This window comes from Pinus tabuliformis, chromosome 6 (genome assembly GCF_031772625.1).
Source record: "Pinus tabuliformis cultivar Carrire ecotype Pingquan chromosome 6, CPIR1, whole genome shotgun sequence".
Classification (NCBI taxonomy): Eukaryota; Viridiplantae; Streptophyta; class Pinopsida; order Pinales; family Pinaceae; genus Pinus; species Pinus tabuliformis.
Genome location: NC_142292.1, coordinates 1,221,498,806 through 1,221,520,549, shown reverse-complemented (window position 1 = coordinate 1,221,520,549; position 21,744 = coordinate 1,221,498,806).

Below are 21,744 nucleotides of genomic sequence, written 5' to 3'. Positions count from 1 at the left end.
ACCCTGGGATTAGAATCTGACATTACACACTCTCTACAAAATATGCTCCCTGGGTGGACATTTTTTGGGATTGATGCTCATGGGAGATCAAGGGGTTTGGCCCTGGGTATTAATACTTATTCTATCAAGTTGCTCAACTGCTGGGGAGGAGCTGGCGACATTGGTGCAAACATCAGATCTGCTGAACTAGGAATGAATTTCAGAATTTTTAATGCTTATGGGCCCTGTCAAAACAAACCTGCTTTCTCATAGAATCTCCTAGGATCTGATTTATTTTTGGAAGACCACCTAATCATTGGCAGGGACCTCAATTATCCATAGGGCATGCTAAGTCCTGGGGACACAGAGCTCAACGAGACTCCCTATCGGATTACTTCCTATATGTATTGGAGTCTCACCATTTGATTGACATTCTATCATCCAAAATTCAAGCGACGTGGAGGAATAACAGGATTGGGGAAGACAGTTTGGCTCATAGATGATCCAGGTTTAAGCAAGAACACAACAACTTATAGAGATAACCATAAACACAGATATGCAACAGAAATAATACTTCATTTCATTAATGTAAAATATTGAAATAAGCTTACAAACAATAATGGAAATAAACCAGCTAGGGCGATGGTAGCTTATCTCTGAGAAGAGATGTGGTGGCTACATGCCTCTGAACTGTTCTAAACTGTGTTACAATGAGGCTCGAAGGCCTATTTATTGTTGAGAAACAATGGAAAACCCTTCACATCCCAAAACCTAACCCTAGAAGATGAAACACCAAATTGTGGGCCCCGTTTGGGTAAATTGGTACATCAATTTCCTGGGGTCGTAAGTTTGGCATACGATCTCCGTTTGATGCGTATAATAGCTCGTTAGAAAGATCTATCTCAGCACTACAACTTTTGGTAGGGCAACATCAGTCCATAGACATATGCTTCCCCTAGATTTCCCAAAAAAACGTCGTTTAGGGCCTCAAAATGGCTCCGGAAGTTCAGGACTCGAAAAACTGCTAAAAATAGTAAATTGTGCTACAATTATGGAAATTGAAAAACTGAAAGAGACGGTTGTGGGGGTACAAATGGGATAGGCGCGTGGCCACCAACATCCACCTGGATCATTCCTCCCCCTTTAGGAAGCAATGGTCCCCATTGCATTGAGTTCCTCCCTGAGATGAGGAAGCTTCTGCTGAGCTGGGTCTTTGGTGAGCTGTTCTGCAATCTCTGATGTGCCCAGAAATGGTGGGAAGCATGGTCGAAAATGGTCCACATTGAACACTTGGTGCAAGCAAAGGAATGGAGGAATGTTGTGCTTCAAAGCATTATTTCCCGTAGCCTTGGTACTGGTGTAAGGACCATGTCGGAGTGGTCTGAGTTTTTGATGGGTTCTGGTAAGGCGTGCTATCCAAATGTAACCAAACTTTTTTGCCCACCTGAAACTTGTGTGGTACCCCTATGGGTGAGGAGAATTTGTTCCTGTGTTTTGTCATGACCGTATTCCTTTGCTGCTACTGTTGCGTGGAGGAACCCTTTGTGAGGGCCATGGATGTGGCAATGCTCTTCCCCTTACATTGGGAGTGAACGAGAAAAATGAATTTCCTAGTCTGGGAGATGGGCTTACTACCTTTCTTGGTAGTGATCAAAGAGGTGGCGGTAGGTGGGGCTATCTCCGGTATCCTGTATAATGAATTATCCAAAGAAGTAATGACAACGCGAGGCCTTGACTCATACATAGCATGTCGCCTAGACAAGTATTGTTGGCCTAATAGTACGTCGCAAACATCCAGAGGTGTAACATCACACAATACCTCATCTGTGAAGGGCTTGATGCTGTAGGGAAGGCGGCACTGTTGGCGAACTTTGAGATCTCGTCCTTCATGAAGCCACCCGATACTGTATGGCTGTGGGTGTGGTGTAGACAGTAGGCCCAACCGCTTCACGACCTCTACTGAAACAAGGTTCTTTTGGCTCCCACTATCAACAATGAATTGCAGCAGTGAACCCTTCACCCACATTTGTGAGTGGAAAAGGCGTTCCCCTCCTCTGGATCTTCGGGTTCATTCTTCTGGATCTTGGTGGTGGAAACAGTGGCGCTGGGCTTCGTATCAATGATCTACTTCCCTTTGCCATTCCCCTTGTTGGGTTCTGGCTCAGGGTCAGAACATGCATCTGATTCTGAAGCCTTCAACTCGGCCACCAGCGACTGCTTGGTTCGACACTCGTGTTATGAGTGGGACTCTTGTGGAACCCACATCACTTTCCTGTGTCCTTCTTTGACTTCGTGGTGTTGTTCTTTTCTTGCGGCTTCGACGAGTTGTCTTGGGTCACCCCACCTTAGCTTTGTCCTTTGGTCTTCGGATTCACAGATCCAAAGTCTCACTTCTTCTGTTTGAACTTTTGCTCGATTTTGACAGTGTATCGGTATGCTGTGCCAACTGAGGAGATGTTCAGGAACTCCATCTCTTCCTGGATGTATCTGTGTAGGCAACCATGGTAAATGAGTACCAGATGCAGCTCAGAGTCCTTGATACCCAACTGTGTGCGAAGAGTATGAAAAATGTTTGTGAACTCTGGCACATCTTGGTCCCTTCCCTGCCGCAGCATGGTCCACTTTATGTATTTGTCCTCGTAGCTTTTGACAGGGTAGTACTACTCCTTGATGGCATCTCGGAATGAATTCCAGGTGGGTGCGGCTGAAAATAGTGAGCTGGTAATTTCATCCTTCTGCTTGCAGTAGGTTTCCCACTAGTCCTTGACATGGGGGGCTGCTTTGAGAAGAGCGAAAACAATCTTTTCCTGACTCGAAAATTCATGAACAGAAAAATAACCCTCTAGCAGATTTAACCATTTATCTACGACATCTGCGTCTATCTGACCCTCGAATATGGGGATTTCAAAATTAACTTGTACCTTAAAGGGCATGGCATTTCCAGAGTAGCTGTTGGAAGCCGATGCGTCGCTTCTGTGTAGCCGTTGAAGGATCTGGGCAAAGCTGTCCATCAGCGCGTTCCTTTGCCGCTTGAGGGCTTCTTCGAGCAAGATTTTGATAGGATCTCCTACCCCCTTGTCTTTCTTCTCATCTGCCATGGGAGGCCGTCGGGATTTTCGAGGTTGGTCTTGCAAAGGTTCGACCATTTCAAGCCCTAACTCCTTATATCTCAACCTCGTTGGGGACATGCAAAGAAAAACAGAGAAAAAGCAGACCGCTCTGATACCACTAATCCGGATTTAAGCATAAACTCAACAAATTACAGAAATAACCATAAACACAGATGTGCAACGGAAATAATATTTCATTTCATTAATGTAAAATACTGAAATAAGCTTACAAACAGTAATGGAAATAAACCAGCTAGGGCGATGGTAGCTTATCTCTAAGAAGAGATGTGGTGGCTACATGCCTCTGAACTGTTCTGAACTGTGTTACAATGAGGCTCGAAGGCCTATTTATTGTTGAGAAATAATGGAAAACCCTTCACATCCCAAAACCTAACCCTAGAATATGAAACGCCAAATTGTGGGCCCCGTTTGGGTAAATTGGTACATCAATTTCCCGGGGTCGTAACTTTGGCATACGATCTCCATTTGACGCGTATAATAACTCGTTAGAAAGATCTATCCGAGCACTACAACTTTGGGTTCCATGGACCCATGTTGCCACTAGATTTCCCAAAAAAAACATCGTTTAGGGCCTCAAAACGGATCCGGAAGTTTAGGACTCGAAAAACTGCTAAAAATAGTAAATTGTGCTACAATTACGGAAACTTAAAAAATGAAAGAGACAGTTGTGGGGGTCCAATGGGATAGGTGGGTGGCCACCAACATCCACCTGGATCAATAGGCTTGATCGCTTTCTAGTCAAAGAAAAAGTCCTTGATCTCGGTTTTAATATTTGACAATGGGTTGGAAAAGGAGGGATTTCTGATCATCTCCCCATATATATGGAGATTGATGGAGGGTGAATAAAATGTAAAGGACCTTTCAAATTCTACTCCGCCTGGCTTAAGGAAGAATCCTACATCAGTATGGTCACTAATTTCTGGAAAGCAAACCCTCCTGGGGTGTGGGCTGACTGCATCAAAGGATTTATACACAATCTCACAGTATTGAAGAAAATGTCCAAACATTGGGCTTACAATAAAAGATTACAGGAGGAACAAACCCTCAGAAAGATTGAAGCTAATTTAGTTGCTTTTGAAAATGATCAAGGAGGAATATTCATATTTGAGGAACATAAGGAGAAGATGGCAATGTAATACTCGGCCATGACAAAAATTCTAAAAGATAGGGAAGAAATTTGGAGACTGAGAAGTAGGCCATTTGGATACATGAAGGGGATGAAAATACAAAGTTCTATCATAACTTTGGAAATGGAAGAAAGGTGATCAACACCATATGGCAGCTACAGAATGACCAGGGATGGATGGTCAATACCTTCCCACAATTGACTGAGCTGGAAGCATCACACTCCAAGCACACATACAGTGCCCCAAGGGACACTAACCTAGCTGATGTCATTAACGTAGCAGAACTCTTCCATAGATACATGGAACAAGAGGAGGGGGGTGACTTAACAAAGGAAGTTACTCTTGAAGAATTGGAGGCCACCTTAAAATGGTTCAAAAAAGATAAAATCCCCAGACCTGATGGATGGACGATAGAATTCTTTCTGGATCTCTTCGACATTATGGGTGGAGACTTGCTTAAAATTGTTGAATACTCAAGAACCATAGGGTATCTTGAATCTTCTATCACTTCTACCTTCATTGCACTCATCCCAAAGACAGACAATCTGGCCTCCTTTGAAGATTTTCGCCCCATTTCTCTTTGCAATTGTATTTACAAGATCATTGCCAACAAGATAAGACTTATCCTTTCCAACCACATCTCACCAAAGCAATTCACCTTCCTACAAGATAGGAAAATACATGAAGTTGTGGGTACAACATAGGAGGTATTACATACTTTACACACCAGGCGTAGCAAAGGTATGATATTGAAGGTCGATTTATCAAAGGCTTTCGATAGAGTAAATTGGCTATATATTAGAATGCTTTTAACTCATTTAGGATTTCCATTCTTGTTCATCAAATGGATCATGAGTTGTATAACTAACATCCCTTTTAGCATCCTGGTGAATGGAAGTGCTTCCCCCTTTTTTAAATCTGAAAGGGGTTTGAGACAAGGCTGCCCCCTGTCGCCTTTGTTATTCCTCCTAGTTATGGAAGGTCTCAGCAATCTTATTAATGAAGAGCATAGAAGAGGCAGATTAAAAGGCATAAAGATAACGGAGGGTTGCATCCTGACTCATCTACTCTTTGTAGATGATATTCTGATATCTCTCAATGGCAGTATTGGTGACCTTAGTGAAACCAAAGCCACTTTTTCACTCTTTAAAGTGGCTATAGTTATGCTCATCAATGACAGGAAATCCACTTTGACTGCAGCTGAATGCACTCCACACGAGATCTATTTGGCTCTTCAATGATTTCATTTTACTCAATTGCAGCTGTCTAAAGGCTTAAAATATATGGGATACAAATTGAAGCCCTTAGGTTACAAGATAGCTGACTAGACTTGGCTTATTTCCAAAATGGAAAAAAGACGCAATACCTGGTATCTCAAATATCTTTCGCATGCAGGTCACCTCACACTCATCAAAAGTGTCCTAGAAGCCACTCTAGTCTATTGGATGTCTCTGGCTTGGATCCCCAGAGGCATCCTCACTAGAATACAATCCCTCTATTGCAAATTTCTCTGGCAAGGGAACAAACAGGGCAGGACATTTGCTTGGATCAGATGGGAGGACCTGAACCTACCTAAAAGGTGGGGGGGATGGGGCCTAAAAAAGCTTTAAGACTTCTCCTCGACCCTTGCTGCAAAACTTGGTTGGTACCTAGTTTCGGCCGACAACCTTTGGACGTCGGTTACCTATGCAAAATACATTGCCCCGATGCATACTCTGGACTGGATTAGAAGACCCCAACTAGGTACATATGGGATTTCTATCATCTGGAAGGCTGTCCTCAAGGCTTTGAATCCCATTAGAGAGGGTATCACATGGAGAATATGATCTGGAAATAATGTTCGTGTTGGACTCGACCCGTGGGTGGGTTGTGGGAATATGCGTCGACTCCCTCTGGAACTCATCCAACATCTTCATCATCAGAACATTTCATATATTGCACAAATTGTAGATTCAGAGAATACCTCATTTTTACAATAGGAGTGGAAGTCTACTCATCAATTAAACATCCCTCCCGTATGGAGACAACATTGGGAAGATTTCACTTTGGCCCTTACAGAAGCCCAAATTTGAATTCTTGAGGGTGATGATGAGATCATATGGGCCTTATCAAAAATTACCCGATATATGCCCAAAGATGGATATTTGGCCCTGTCGGCATCGAGAAAACCATTGATTACAACCGACTGGTGGAGACCTCTTTGGAAGCTTAAAGCTCCTCCCAGATCAAGGATTTTAATGTGGACCATCCTCCGAAACAGAATCCCGACTGGTGACAATCTCCTCAAGCTCGCACACTTTGGACCCCATTGGTGCACCCTTTGCAAGTGTGAAAACGAATCTGTTCACCACTTATTTCTTGAGTGCACAAATGCTCGTAAACTGTGGAATCATATACTCCCTGTTATCTCCCCAGCTACAAATTGGACTAACATTACTATAACGAAGGCTTGCAATCCTGGTATAATACAACATCATCGCATCAACTACGCAACCTACCCCTATTGATTTGCTGGACTATATGGATAGCCAGAAACAGATTGATATTTTAGGATTTAGAGCTGATCTAGTCTATTTTGGCTGCCAGAGTCATGGGCAATTACTCCCTCATTTTGGATGACCCTCCTCCACGAAATTCTCGCAACCTTACTCCTATACAAATAGATCATAGCAAACCATGGGATTTTTTTGATGGTGCAGCACAAGAGAGAGGCTGTGGAGTGGGGGCTATTATTCATTTACATCAACAACATTTTTTTAGGATGCTTATAGGCTTCAACAGAGGCACAAATAATTATACTGAGCTCCTTGCTGCAAAACACCTCATATATTTTGCATTGGAAAAAAACTGCAGAGATTTGCAATTATTTGGGGATTCTAAAATCATATGTGACTGGCTAAACAAAGATGCTAGATGTTCTACTTATACTTTGAATCACATATTGGATGAAACTCTGAGATTAATATCATCTTTTGATTCTTTTACATGTAAACATATTTACAGGGAGTAGAACGGGGCTGCTGACAGCTTATCCAAAGAGGTTGCGCTCGGGGAGCCGGGCATCTGGATGATCAGGGAACACCATGAGGGAGATTTCTACCAATACTTCCATCGGCCTTTCATGGATTTTCCAGCATAATTTTTCTGTTATATATTTGGTTTTGTTATGGACAGCCACATAACATATTTTCTTGTATATATATAATGACAGTTTTTTAAACAATTTGGATAAACAGTATGATACGGTTTGGCCTACAGCCTTATATATTGCTGCCTCCCTGCGTGGATCAAGGCAACAATTTTTGCTTTTTTTTTGTCTTGTTGTGATCTGAATATGCTTTGCATCTACAAAATGTAATTTCTTTATTAATGAAATTACGATTTTTCCTTATGGGAAAAAAAAGTTAAACATATTAGTCAAACCAAGTCAAATATGAGTATATTTATATTTGATCAATTTATGTTTATCTTATTTGACAATAGTCAACCTTAATTCACTCAAAGCAGTCTTCAATCACTATAACATCAATTAATTAATTAAAACATTAAAAAATTACTTTAAACATTATTTAAAATATCAGTATTAATAAATTTATTAATTTATTAATAATTAATTTATGAGTGTTAATTAATTTATTAAATATCAACGTTAATAATTAATTAACAATAATAATTAATTGAATTTCAATCTTAACACATTAACATTGATATTTTAATTGATTAAATAAAAAATGATTTAAATATTAAAAAATTACTTAAAACATTAATTAAAACCTTTAAATAAATATATTAATATTAATTAATAATACTATTAATTTATTAACATTGATATATTAATTAAAGCATTAATATATAATTAAAAGGAAAATTACTTAGTACATAATTATTATAGTCAATTATATTAGTAAAACATAGCCAAATATAACACATTCAAACTTAATCATCTTTATATTTACCACAATAATCAACCTTGTTCACTCAAAATAGTCCTTAGTTAATATAAGGTTAATTAATTAATTAATCAAAACATTGAAACATTAGAATGTTTAATAACATTAATTATAGAGTTCAGGCTTCTGTGATCCATATCAAGTTTGTGAGAGATTTTTCGGCGAAAATCACATGGAGGATTTGTCAAACTAGCCATTGGTCAAGTTAGTCGTTGGAGGCTCTGCTCAGACTATTTAACATGCTAAGCTTGATATGTTTCTTCAACTTGTCCTGAAGATGAACCACACAAGTTGGTTCGAAACGCATCGACAAATGGTATTCCATGTGATTTTCGCTGAAAAATCTCTCACAAACATTAATTATATTATTAATCATATTAATTATATTATTGGGTAATCCCAACAATTTATAATATTAATACCATGGGTTTATTTAGAAAATAATATTAGTAATATTATTAATCACAATAAATTTTTGAAATTATTAAATTAATAACGTTAGTATTTTTTTGAGAAGAGTTTTCCGCCTAAAACACATTATAACAAGAAAAGTCTTTTGGTAGAAATCACATAATAGCAAAGGCTTAAATAGAGAGCAATGTATAGACCATAATTTTAAGTAACCACTATATTAGAATAATAATATTTAAATTATGATATTAATTTATTAATAACAAATATTATTAAGTGGCTAGTTTTTAAAAAATAATATTTAAATTGTGATATTCATTTATTAAAAACAAATATTAATAAGTAACCATTAATTTTTGAAAATTAATATTTATATTAATTTATTAAAATCAAATATTATTTAAAAAATCTATTACTAGAAAAAATCTAGAAAAAAAACAAATAATTAATGGAAAACAAATAAAATAAAACAAAAATATACACAAGTCAAAAGAAATATATATATATATATATATATATATATATATACAAAGAAAAGTAATCAATAAACAATAAAATATGGACCGAGGCTTATTAAACAAATAACAAAAATACTAAAAGAAGTTAAGAACGAATAAGATGATAAAATACTTAGGAAAACACCAAGGATCAAGAATATAAACTCTAATGAAGAATAAACCAACAACAAATACTATTAAAAAAACACTGATACGTACATAAATAAATAAACAAACAAATATCCCGAAAAGAAACCTAAAAACCTAGGAGGAGGGGACACGGACCCAACTTTTACTAATAATCCAACCATTGTCTCTATTCAAATTATTGGGCATTTTTTCAATTTCTAGGGTCTCCCTCAAATTACGATGATGGAAATGATTAACCCTTGCAACCACTTGGGCCTCCTCAATGGAGATGTGATGCTTAGATTTATTTACATAACAGAGAAAAAGATCTCGCCACATTATAAATCACAAAAGCTTAATAATATTTAAATTTTATAACATTTAATTAATAATATTAATATTCTTAATAACATTAACATTATTACTATAAATAATATTAACATTAATATTAATAAATAATATTAACAACATTTAGTATTAAAAATAATAATAATAAATTTTAATTTATTAATATGGTCTATTATTATTATTATTTTAATTTATTAATATTAGTATTAATTAATAAATTTTAATATTAATATTATTAATATTAATAACCTTTTAATATTATTATTAATATTATTTTTAGTATTAAGAATAATATTAATAAATTTTAATTTATGAGTATGGTTATTATTACTTTTTATCAGTAATAAGGGCCTAGGTAGATTTGGAAGTGGTGCTGGTTTGGTATGGGGTTCTTTTCTCATTAAGTGAGTCTTTGAATGAACTTGTACCTTTTGAGCTAGTCTCGGGGCATCCTCCCTGCAATCTCAAGTTGGGAATGATGGTCGAATTAGTGGCAATGCATGCCTCACTCCTGTAAGGTGAGGTTCTCTCGTAGTATTTGTCCTCCATGAATCAAGTTTTGCAGACCTAGTGATATACCTTGTTGTTTTTTAATCTCGCACTTTAGGTCTTATATCCGCATCGCATTCCATATCCGCAGGAAAATTGTCTTCCCTTGAACAGTTCTGATAAAGATTTGATCATATCCAAATCTGTTGTATGTGTATTCTTATTTGCCGAGTTTCTATCGCTAGTCTCCCCCAGTGGATTGTGTACTATGGTCCCGAAACTTCCATAGGAAAACCTTCCTTGAGTATATGATGCAGGTCTCGTTTATTTTTCTTCGCCAAAATTTCTTTTTTTCATACGTATCGCGAGATCCTAAGTTAAGGGGTTGTAGTCCATAGATTTTCCGAGGGAAACGTGAATTGGTGTAGATCTCCCACCTTCGATTGACAAGAGACGAGCAAACGATGGCCAGATCAACGAAACTACCCACTGTGATGGAGACCAGATCTGATCCGTCGAGAGGCGATGCAGACTCCCCAGATCTAGTTCTGCTTCTCCATTTTGGCATCTCTATTCACTCAGGGAATAGCGATTATCCAGATCGAATCTCTATAACATCAGATCTATGAAGAGAATCGTTACGAGTGGACGAGCTGTTGCTAGATCCGGGGTTTTGGCTTCTTATCTGACTGAATTTGCTTTTGTGGCTATGAGCGGGCAGCAATGTAAGATCTGTGCCAAGGCCACCATAATCCTATAGAGATTCGTGCCTTGTTCATGGTTGAATCGTCCCTCGTTTCACCGAGCGGAAGTTCTATCTTCACAACAGAACAGACTGGTGATTGTAGCTGGCGAGCGTCCGGATTTGTAGTTTCCATCCCCGCACAGGAGGCGAGTACCAGTATTCGAGCCCATCAAGTATTCCTTTATCAAATCCGTATCCATGTGCAACGGGATCGGGCCCTGGCGATGACTCATGAGATGGATCTAATGTCTGGATCAGATCGGCCGAAGAAGGAAAAAATAAAGTCAACGGAAACTTGCAATCGCCAGAAGCCCAACACCCAGTCTTCCCGCAACAATTGCAAAACCCTCAAAATATCCCAGCCGTGGTTGCAAATAGCGGCGCCTGCACTGTCTTCTCACTAAGAGATAGGCCGAGCAGCATTCAAAATTGAACCCTTCCTAGCCCTTCTTTAGGCTCCTGGCCCTTCCTAGAAGAGCTAAAAAAAAATTACACTTCGAAAAAAAATTAAAATATCAAAATCACTCGTCAATTACAAAGGTTAGATTAATTTTTTATATTTCAAAAGAAGGGAAATATTTTTAATAACCTGTCAATACTTTTTTAAGTTTACGATAATTTCGAGTCTGTACTAGTGCATAAATCACTCTGACTAGTGATAGTTTTGTAGAAGAGACCAATCAAAGTCCAAATGACCTCATACAATTTAATAGTTATGTCATGATTTGTGGATGTTTCCCTGAGGCCCCCAACTTACGCCAACATGATGCAACTTGCAACAATAAGACATGCAACAATCATGATACTATTACACCTAGCACAGGGCAGCAAATCACATTGAATAACCATTCAACAACTATGCACGTGCTCTCGCTCCTCCGTGATTATCCTTGAGTTCTCTTTCCCTATATCCATTTTTTCCATTTTCATTTGAATTGCAACCCATCATCCATAAAAGGAAAGTTATCATTCGACGCTAGACTATAAGGTATTTTTCATTATCCTCATATCTTCATTAACATTTGGTTTTTCATTCTATGGATTATTTAATGCAACACTCCTTGAAGTAATGGCGGCCTTCGTGGTCACACAATGTATCCTGGGCACCATAGAATCCACACCCCAGGAAATCAACATTATGGCTAGATACCCTGAATGCAACTGCTTACCATCCTTCCATTCCAGGCATGGGTGGTCGAGTTGTTTTCTACATTGTTAATGGTGAAAATTTTTATTGTCATAATTATATGAATATACCAACTGTGAAAATAATATCTATCTTATATTGAGGGTATTGGACTCCACAACTATAATTCTCTCATTCAAACTCTTGCTTATTTTGCTTCGCTGCTTAAATCCACACAAATTTCTTGCCCAAGTACCATTTTTCATGAAGTGTTTGTTTTCTATCATAAATCTACAAGTTTCCTTGAATGTTACTAAACATAATTCAACAAATCAATGAATAACCTATCAAGAAATCTATAGTCAAATCTTATGGCATCTTGCTAAGGTTAAAATTTTTCTAGCTCAATCTTGCTAAGGGATTTTTAATTTATGTATTTACTTATTCTATTGTTTTTATTTATTTAATAGTGTAAATCTTGAAAAATGTCTTGTATAGGTCGTCCTAAGAAGGATAAAATGAAATTGTCAATTGTTGAATCATTTGGTCTTACACAACATTCTAATCAACCATGTAATATTCAAAATGAAGTTGATGCTCATCTACATGAATATGATGAATCAAATAGTGTAGATCTTGTTGAAATAGAAAACCCATTAAAGAAACACAAAATAATATTCAAATCTAAATAGAATACAAGGTTTCCATGGGCTTATGTTTTAAAACATTTAATGGTAATGAAAGGATAAAATGTTCTTGACATGTTAAATTTAAAAGTGAGACTCCATTTTCCAAAGAAAGAACTACCACTCTTGAAATTAGTGGTATAAGTGGCCATGCAAAATCAAAAGCTCAATTTTTGTTTGACAACTTTTGGAGGGAAAAAGTGATTGAAGCAATATTCCAATCACTAAACATGTAGAACTAATGGTAAATGTTGGGAAGGAGAAAATTATATCAATGATTGAAAACATGTATTTTCTTACTATACATGATTTATCTTTATAAATGTATAAGTCAATATGTGACTTGAATTGGTATAAATGCACTCCACCCATGCTTCTAACAGATGAATTTTCTGCATACACAAATACCACACCAGGAAAATATTTTCTTCAAGTTGCTAAAGAGGTGTTGTTAAGAAACCAACTCAAGAAAAGATAGAAAAGATAGATCAACGCCTTAGAATTCAGCCTCTTCAAGGGGGAAACCTCCTTTACATTACATAAATGAACAATTCTTCGATGATTCAAATGACAAAACCTCCTTTCTAAATATAGGAGTCTAAGGAGTCACAATATAATCCAGCTGACCTAACAATAATAATATAAAGCCACAAAAAGAACAATAGAGGGATTCTATGGGGCACAGTAATAACAATATGGTGGCAATAGGGGCATAACAATATTAATAAGGGGTATAACTACAATAGTAATGGGGTAATCACTATTATTATAGGGACCCAACATGCCCCTCTCCTTCAAAAGAGTGTTGTCCTCAAAGCTTGAGTAGTTCTGGATACTTTTGCATAAAATTCTCATCCTCCCATGTGGAATCTTCAGCGGATAAGTTCTTCCACTTGATAAGATACTCTGAAATTGATCAATTTCGTAGTTGTCGAGTTATTTTTTCTGTGACTGCTTCCAGTTCCAATATAATTTTTCCTTCCTCGTCAAGTTCTGGCAATATTGTTTGAACTGGGAGCTTGTCGCCTATAACCTTCTTTAAACATGAGACATGGAAAACTGGGTGCAATCGAGAAGCTGCAGGAAGCTCCAATTTGTATGCCATAATACCAATCTTTTGCAACACCTTGTACAGACCATAATACTTTGGTGATAATTTATTATCCTTCTTAGCTTGCTTGAGGGACATTTTCTTATATGGTTGTAGCCGTAGGAATACCCAATCACCTACATCAAAACTTCTTTCACTATGATGTTGATCTGCCTGTTGTTTCATTCTATTCTATGCCAACACGAGGTTATCCTTTAGGAGTTGGAGGACTTGTTGTTGATGTTCGATGTGATGTTCCACTACCTGAACCTTAGAATTTTCTCTTAAATATGATGTGATGGATGGTGGTTGATACCCATAAAGTGCCATAAATGGGGTCATTTTTTTTGCTGTATGGAAGGAAGTGTTATACCACCATTCAGCCAGAGGCAACCATTTGACCCATTGTGTCTGTTTATCAGATACAAAGCAACGAAGATATCCTTCCAAACATTTGTTTACTATCTCAGTTTTCCCATCAGATTAAGGATGATAAGATGAGCTATGAGCTAACTGAGTACCAAGACAAGAAAATAATTCTGTCCAAAAATTTCCAGTGAAAATGGGATCTCTGTCACTTACAATAATCTTTGGGTTTCCATGTAGCTTTTGAATTGTTTCCATAAATGTAGTAGAAACTGTACTGGCTTTAAATGGATGTGATAATGCACAAAAGTTTGCATACTTGGTAAGTTTGTAAACTACCACCATGATGACACTCTTTCCATCAGACTTGGGTAAACCTGTGATAAAATCCATTGAAACCTCCTCCCAACGTTGGCTTGGAATGGATAAAGGTTGTAATGGACCCGGTGTCTTAATTGTTTCAACTTTATTTTGTTGGCAAACCAAACATTCCACCACAAACTTTTGAATACCTGATTTAAGTCCATCCCAAAAAAATTCCTTCTTAACCTTGTGGTAAGTTTTTAAAAATCCTGAGTGCCCTCCTAAGGGAGAAGTGTGCAATTCCATAAGAATATTTTGTTTTAGCTGGGAATTCTTACAGAGGTATAAGCAATCTTTGTACCATAACGAATCATTTTGCCAGCTAAATGTATGAGACGCACTGGAATCTTGTTGTAACTTTCGAATAAGTGCCCACACTTCTTCATCATTCTTCCATTCCTCCTTTGCTTCGTTTATCCAATATGGTTGGATAATAGAAATGGCGCACAACAATGCTTCCACATCCTCATCCTTTCTTGAGAGTGGATCTGCCACCACATTTTGCTTCCCTTTTTTGTAGATGATTTCAAAGTCATAACCCAACATCTTTGTGACCCACTTTTGTTGCTCTTCAGAGGATAATATTTGTTCTAAAAAGTATTTAAGGCTATCATGATCCGTTTTTACCTTGAAGTGTCTTCCCATTAGGTAGGGTCGCCATTTCTTAAGTGCATGGAGTATTGCCAACATTTCCTTCTCATAAATAGCTTTGCTTAAAAACTTTCCCTTGATTGGACGACTCTCAAAAGCAATGGATCTTTAATCTTGCATTAGAACAGCACCAATTCCATTTCCTGAAGCATCACATTCCACAATAAAGGTTTTTTTGAAGTCCGGTGTAGCTAAGACCGGTGCTTGGCACATTGCCTCTTTAAGATGTTCAAAGGCCTTTGTTGCTTCCGGAGTCCATGAAAATGCATCTTTCTTCAATAATGTTGTTAGAGGTACGGCTATTCTCCCATAATTCTTAACAAACTTGCGATAATACCCTGTCAACCCGAGAAATCCTCGCAGATGCTTTATGGATGTGGGGATTTTCCATTCCTTAATGGCTTTAATTTTGCTAGGGTCTACCTTAACTCCTTCATGAGATACAATATGACCCAGATATTCCACCTCCTGGACTCCAAAGAAACATTTGGATCTTTTTGCATATAATTGTTTCTCCTCCAATAGTTGTAGCACCCTGTCAACATGTTCAACATGATCCTTCCAAGACTTGTTGTAGATTAGTATATCATCAAAAAATACTAACACAAATTTTCTAAGGAATGGTTTGAAAATTGAATTCATCAAACCTTGAAATGTTGAAGGTGCATTGGTAAGGCCAAAAGGCATGACCAAAAATTCATAATGACCTTCATGAGTTCTAAATGTTGTTTTCGGAATGTCTTCAGTCTTCATTCTGATTTGATGATATCTTGAACGAAGATTCAACTTGGTGAAGTAAATTGATCCATGCAATTCATCCAGTAATTCATCAATGACAGGAATGGGGAACTTATCTTTAATAGTGAGCTTGTTGAGCTCCCTATAATCCGGACACATGCACCATGATCCATCCTTCTTGTGCACCAATACTACAGGAGCAGAGAAAGAACTTTGACTCGATTGAATTATACCAGCCTCTAGCATTTCTACAACCATACGTTCAATTTCACTCTTTTGGACATAGGGATATCTGTACGGCCTGATGTTTGGAGGAACACTTCCTGGAATCAGATGAATAGCATGATCATGATCACGCATAGGTGGGAGACATTTGGGAGTCTCAAATACCTTGGAATGTTTGTCCAGGACTTTTTGGAGATCTGGAGAAATAGATGATTCCGATGTGGAAACATCTAGCAAACATAATTGTGCAATTACACCTCTTTGCTCCTTTTTTAGAAGCTTTGTCATACCATTAGAGCTAATTATATTTCCTGGTTTCCCTGCAATACCCCTTAATTCAACTTCCTTTCCTTCCGTGGAAAATTTGATGAAAAGTTCTTGAAAATTAAAAGCTATTGTACCCAAAGATTATAGCCATTGGACTCCTAGTACAACATCAGCACCTCCCATTGGAATGGAAAGCATTGGGCTAGTCAATACATATTCTCCCATGGATAGCTTGATATTATGGCACTTTCCAAAGCAATTTATTGTTCCTCCATTCGCAATCATCACTTGACACTCTGGTGCTGGATATAGGAAGTAATTCAATTCTTTTGCTACCTTACAATGAATAAAATTGTGGGTGCTTCCTGAATCAATCAACACTGTTACCTTTTTCTTCTTGATTTTTCTTTCTATCTTGATGGTTTGAGGAGTGGTAATTCCCGCCAATGCATTACAAGATATGGTTGGATTTATTTGTTCTTCATCTAGGCTTTTTTCCTAGAGTATATCCTCTTCTTTTGACCTTTCTTGCTCCTTTTCTTCTTCCTCTTCACAATCTATGTAGAATAATTTCTTCTCAGCACACTTATGACCTTTAGTGTATTTGCTATCACAACTGTAACAAAGCCCTTTTGCTCTTTTTTCTTCCACTTTTTGTGGTGTCAACCTTATAGGTTGTGGAAGACTAGGGGCAACAACACTTCCGTCTTTATAGTTGTGAGTGGTATGCTTCCTGGTTGCCATAATTTTGCTTTCCATTTTTCTTGCTAACCTGAACGCCTTTTCTAATGAATCAGGTTCCCAAAGGCGAACATCATGTTGGATATTATCCTTTAAAGACCCTATGAACACATCAATCCTATGCTCCTCTGGAATATCTTTTACCTTTATGTTCAAATTTTTGGAACTCCTCAATGTGCTCCATTATTGAACCCTTTTGTTTGAGACTTATCAATTGGCTAAAAAAAGTGTTGCTTTTTGTATCCTCATAATGTGCTATCAATTCTTCCATAAAAATTGCCCAAGTGATAAATTGTTTACGAGAGTAAAGCCATTGATACCATACAAACTGATTTGGTTCCAAATATAAAGTTGTCATACGTACCTTTTGTGTGTTTTGCACATTATTGAGATCGAAAAATTGCTCCATCTAGATAATATCCATGTGGTGGGATCCTTGCCATCAAACTTCCTCATATCGATTTTTGGAATATTGTGGGTCTTCGATCCAACATTAGAGTCTATGGAATCATGATTAACATTTCTTTTGTTGTCATCATGAGTTTCCTTTACTACCCTTTCACCATTAGTGACCATTTCTTGTAGCAACTTATTCATATTTATCTTCAATTCGTCCATGTCTGTCTTCAAATCTATCTTCAAATCGTCCATCTTAGCTTCTACGCCTTTCTTTAAACCATCCATCTTAGCTTCTACATATTTCTTTAAACCATCCATCTTAGATTCTATTCCTTTTTGTGCAAGTGACAATTGTTGCACTTGGTCTCGTAATTTTGATATATCATGTTGCATTTCTTCCTCTTCTTCATGGGTCATGCTAGAGCTTTCAGGTTGCCTACTAGGTGTTTGCATTTTCTTTCCTCGGGGCATCAATTACCAATAATAATGCTTTACTATGTCCTTTGAATTCCTTCAAACTAATTTTTCAAACCAATCTTATGCAAAAATTAAAAAAAAACTACACACCTTTTTTCACTTTGTAGGAGCCTGATATTGAATCTGATGTATCTCTGTAATTTTGGATCATCCAGTTCTAAATTTGTGACCTACAGTATCCCTCTGTGTCCTCTTTCAATGCCACAAGTCTGACCCAAATTGGATTCTCCAAGGAAGAGTTATGCGAAATCTCCCACAGTGACTTGATTATATACTTGTTCAGTAGAGCAAACTTGTACGACGTGCCACGAGTCATTGTTTCGACCTTTGGATCTGAAAAATGCATACAACAAACTACAGTCCGTCCTCTTTCTGTACCTTCTTACGAAATGTCAATCCGATCCCCAGAGAGAAAGTTATGACGATTTTTCCCAAGTCACCTGTCTGGAATGTAATTCAGGAGTCTGCAAAACTACCAACTTCCTCAGATCATATCTCCGCAAATATAGCGCGAAAAGCTCTGAAATTCGGACCCGAGGTTTAGCGTGAATTCTTCTCAGATGGATTTTTTTTTAAACTTCTGAAACGTCGCAGAAAAAAATTTATAGTGAAAATACCACGATGACCTGTTTGGAGCAGCGAAACCCTAGAATCCAAAACTCTGATACCAAATGTTAAGAAACCAACTCAAGAAAAGATAGAAAAGATAGATCAACGCCTTATAATTCAGCCTCTTCGAGGGGGCAACCTCCTTTACATTACATAAATGAACAATTCTTCGATGATTCAAATGACAAAACCTCCTTTCTATATATAGGATTCTAAGGAGTCACAATATAATCCAGCCGACCTAACAATAATAATATAAAGCCAAAAAATAACAATAGAGGGATTCTATGGGGCACAGTAATAACAATATGGGGGCAATAGGGGCATAACAATATTAATAAGGGGTATAACTAAAATAGTAATGGGGTAATCACTAGTATTATAGGGACCCAACAGGTGTATTGGACAATCTAAAAGAGAATATTTTACATAGGTCATTTTAGTCAATTTCAGTTAATGAAAGCACTGATCAAATTATGGAACATTAACTGATTGTTTATATTACATATTTAACGAATGGAGGAAGAGGTCAGTGTTTAACAAAGTTTATATGTTTACTTCAAATAAAGGATGGAATAGCTCAATGTATGTATGATCTAGTGAGAACTCTTTTAGCATAAATGGATTTATATTTGATGAATTTTGTTGGTTTTGGTTCAGATGGTGCATCTTCCATGAGGAGTATTCATGAAGGTTTATCTCCTAAGCTTTGTATTCTCCTCATTTATTAGTTATCCATTGCATAGCTCACAATGAAGCATTAACAATCAATGAGGCTTCATCTCATTTTCTAGAGTTGCAATATATTAACAAATTTGAAACAAAGTTTATTCATGGCTTGGAAAATCAACTAAAGCACATGGAAAGTTGAGAGAGCTCATGTATACATTTCAAATCACTAAGTTAGTGGTCTTACAAATTCATCAAATTAGGTGGATCTCTAGAGGAAAGGTCATGGAAAGGCTTGTTAAACTCATGCATTATTTTTTAGGATTGGGAGTTAGTGGAGAAAAAAATGTATGAGTTGGCAACAATATTTCAAGTGAAAATTTTCATCCATATACTTGCAAACATGCTCTTTGAATTAAATAAGTTGAATCAAAAGTTCAAAGAGGATCATGTTGATATTACATATATTGCCACTACTTTATATGTTTCTATTAGCATGCTTCGTAAACGATTTTTGGAAAGCATTTTTGGTGTAGATGCAGTGCATATGTCTTCTTTTTTAGTTAAAGTATAAAGATGAACCCTTGAATTTGCAGATACGACAAGTATGGTACATTTACATCCATTGAGGTTCAAAATTTGTCCAAATATGAAAATATTCAGGGCTACTATATCATTGTATTCTTTTGGGAAAATGTTTTATTGTAAAGGTGATTAAATCTTTAGATAAGAGATTCATAGATTTACATGTATTTAATGTGGATACTTTTTTCACTTCTCAACATTATTATGAAGAAGTGAATGATATAGACTCTCCAAGAAAAATATAGTTGAAATGTTTATGTGAAAATTTTTACTGTTGGGGAATCATCTATTATGGATACTGCTAGATGTTTGGGTGAAATGAATGAATTTATTTGTGCTTTTTGTAAATCATACCCTAAAAAGCATATGTATGGCATGAGACCTATGTGGAGATGAACATGAATGGTTTGAAGACTTTCCATATTTTGTGCAATTATGGAAAGTTATTTTTGTTATCCCAACAACCACATCAGTGTGTGAAAGAGATTTCTGAAAATTAAACAGGATAGAAAATGATGATAGATAAAGACTTTCATTGGATACACTAGATATGTTAATGTTTCTATCTCTAAATGCACATCATGTTGTAAATGAGGTAGATTGGAATGATACTTATGATTTATGGAAATAAATGAAAACTAGAAATCCATTTCCATTGGGAAAATATATTTATATTTTTGATTATGTATGTCCAAATACTTTTGAAGATCATCAAATGAATAGAAGAAACATATGTTTACCTTTTTTTAATGGAATTTGAGATATTTTTTTGTTTATTTACTAGTTATATTGAGATTTTATAGTGTTTTATTGAAGCTACTCTTTAAATTTTAAAGATTTTAAAGATTTAGAATGACATTATTTCATTATGGAATTTTTTTGAGGGGTTTATTTAATATATACCTTTCAGTAGAAGTGAATTATTTTTTATAACCTTTCATCCTTGAAGGGTTAAATGAATATATGCCCTTCCAAATGAAATTAAGAGAAGACCTTCAAATTTGATCACTGAGGCCGAGGGTTTTTTTTGCACCCTTTGTAGTCATTGCCGCAGCCACAATTCTTTCCACAACACCGCATTTTTGCAGAGCAGATCGAATTCTAATTTCTTTTCAATAGTATGGTTATTATTATTATTTTATTTATTAATATTAATATTAATTAATAAATGTTAATATTAATAACATTTAATAATATTTATCAATATTAATTTTAATATTATTATTAATTTTAATTTTAATATTAATAATTTTAATATTAATTATTAATATTAATTATTAATATTACTATTAATTTATATGAACAGGAATATTAAAATTACTTTTAATATTATTAATATTTATAAAAATTAATTCTAATTTTAATATTAATAACCTTAAATAATATTAATAATAATAATAATAGTTATTAATAACATCATTGATAATTATTAATAACATTAATATGAATAGATAATACTAACAACATTTAGCATTAACAATAAGGAGTTGTCTTTAGTGAGATTTTTTGGAAATTTTTTTAGTGAGTCTTTTCAGTGTAATTTCTCTAAAATCCTGCAGGAATTTATTGAAATCACAAGCTTGATGGGTAACCCTTGCACAATTGAAGTGCCCTAAGGTTTTCTAGAGTGTTGATCCATATATACAGTGAAAAAACGAGCCTAAATAACACAAATCAAGATTTCACCTCAAATCTTTCCACTGGATTCCAGCACCAAAAAGCCCAAAAAGTCACACTAAAAACAACTCCTTAACAAAAAATAAATAAATAAATAAAAATAAAAATAAATTATTAATATTATTCTTTATTATTATTATTTTAATTTATTAGTATTATTAATATTAACTAGTATATTCTATTATTAATATCATTAACATTAAATATTAATTAGTTTTAATATTATTTATTAATATTAATTTTAGTTTTAGTATTAATATAAATTAATA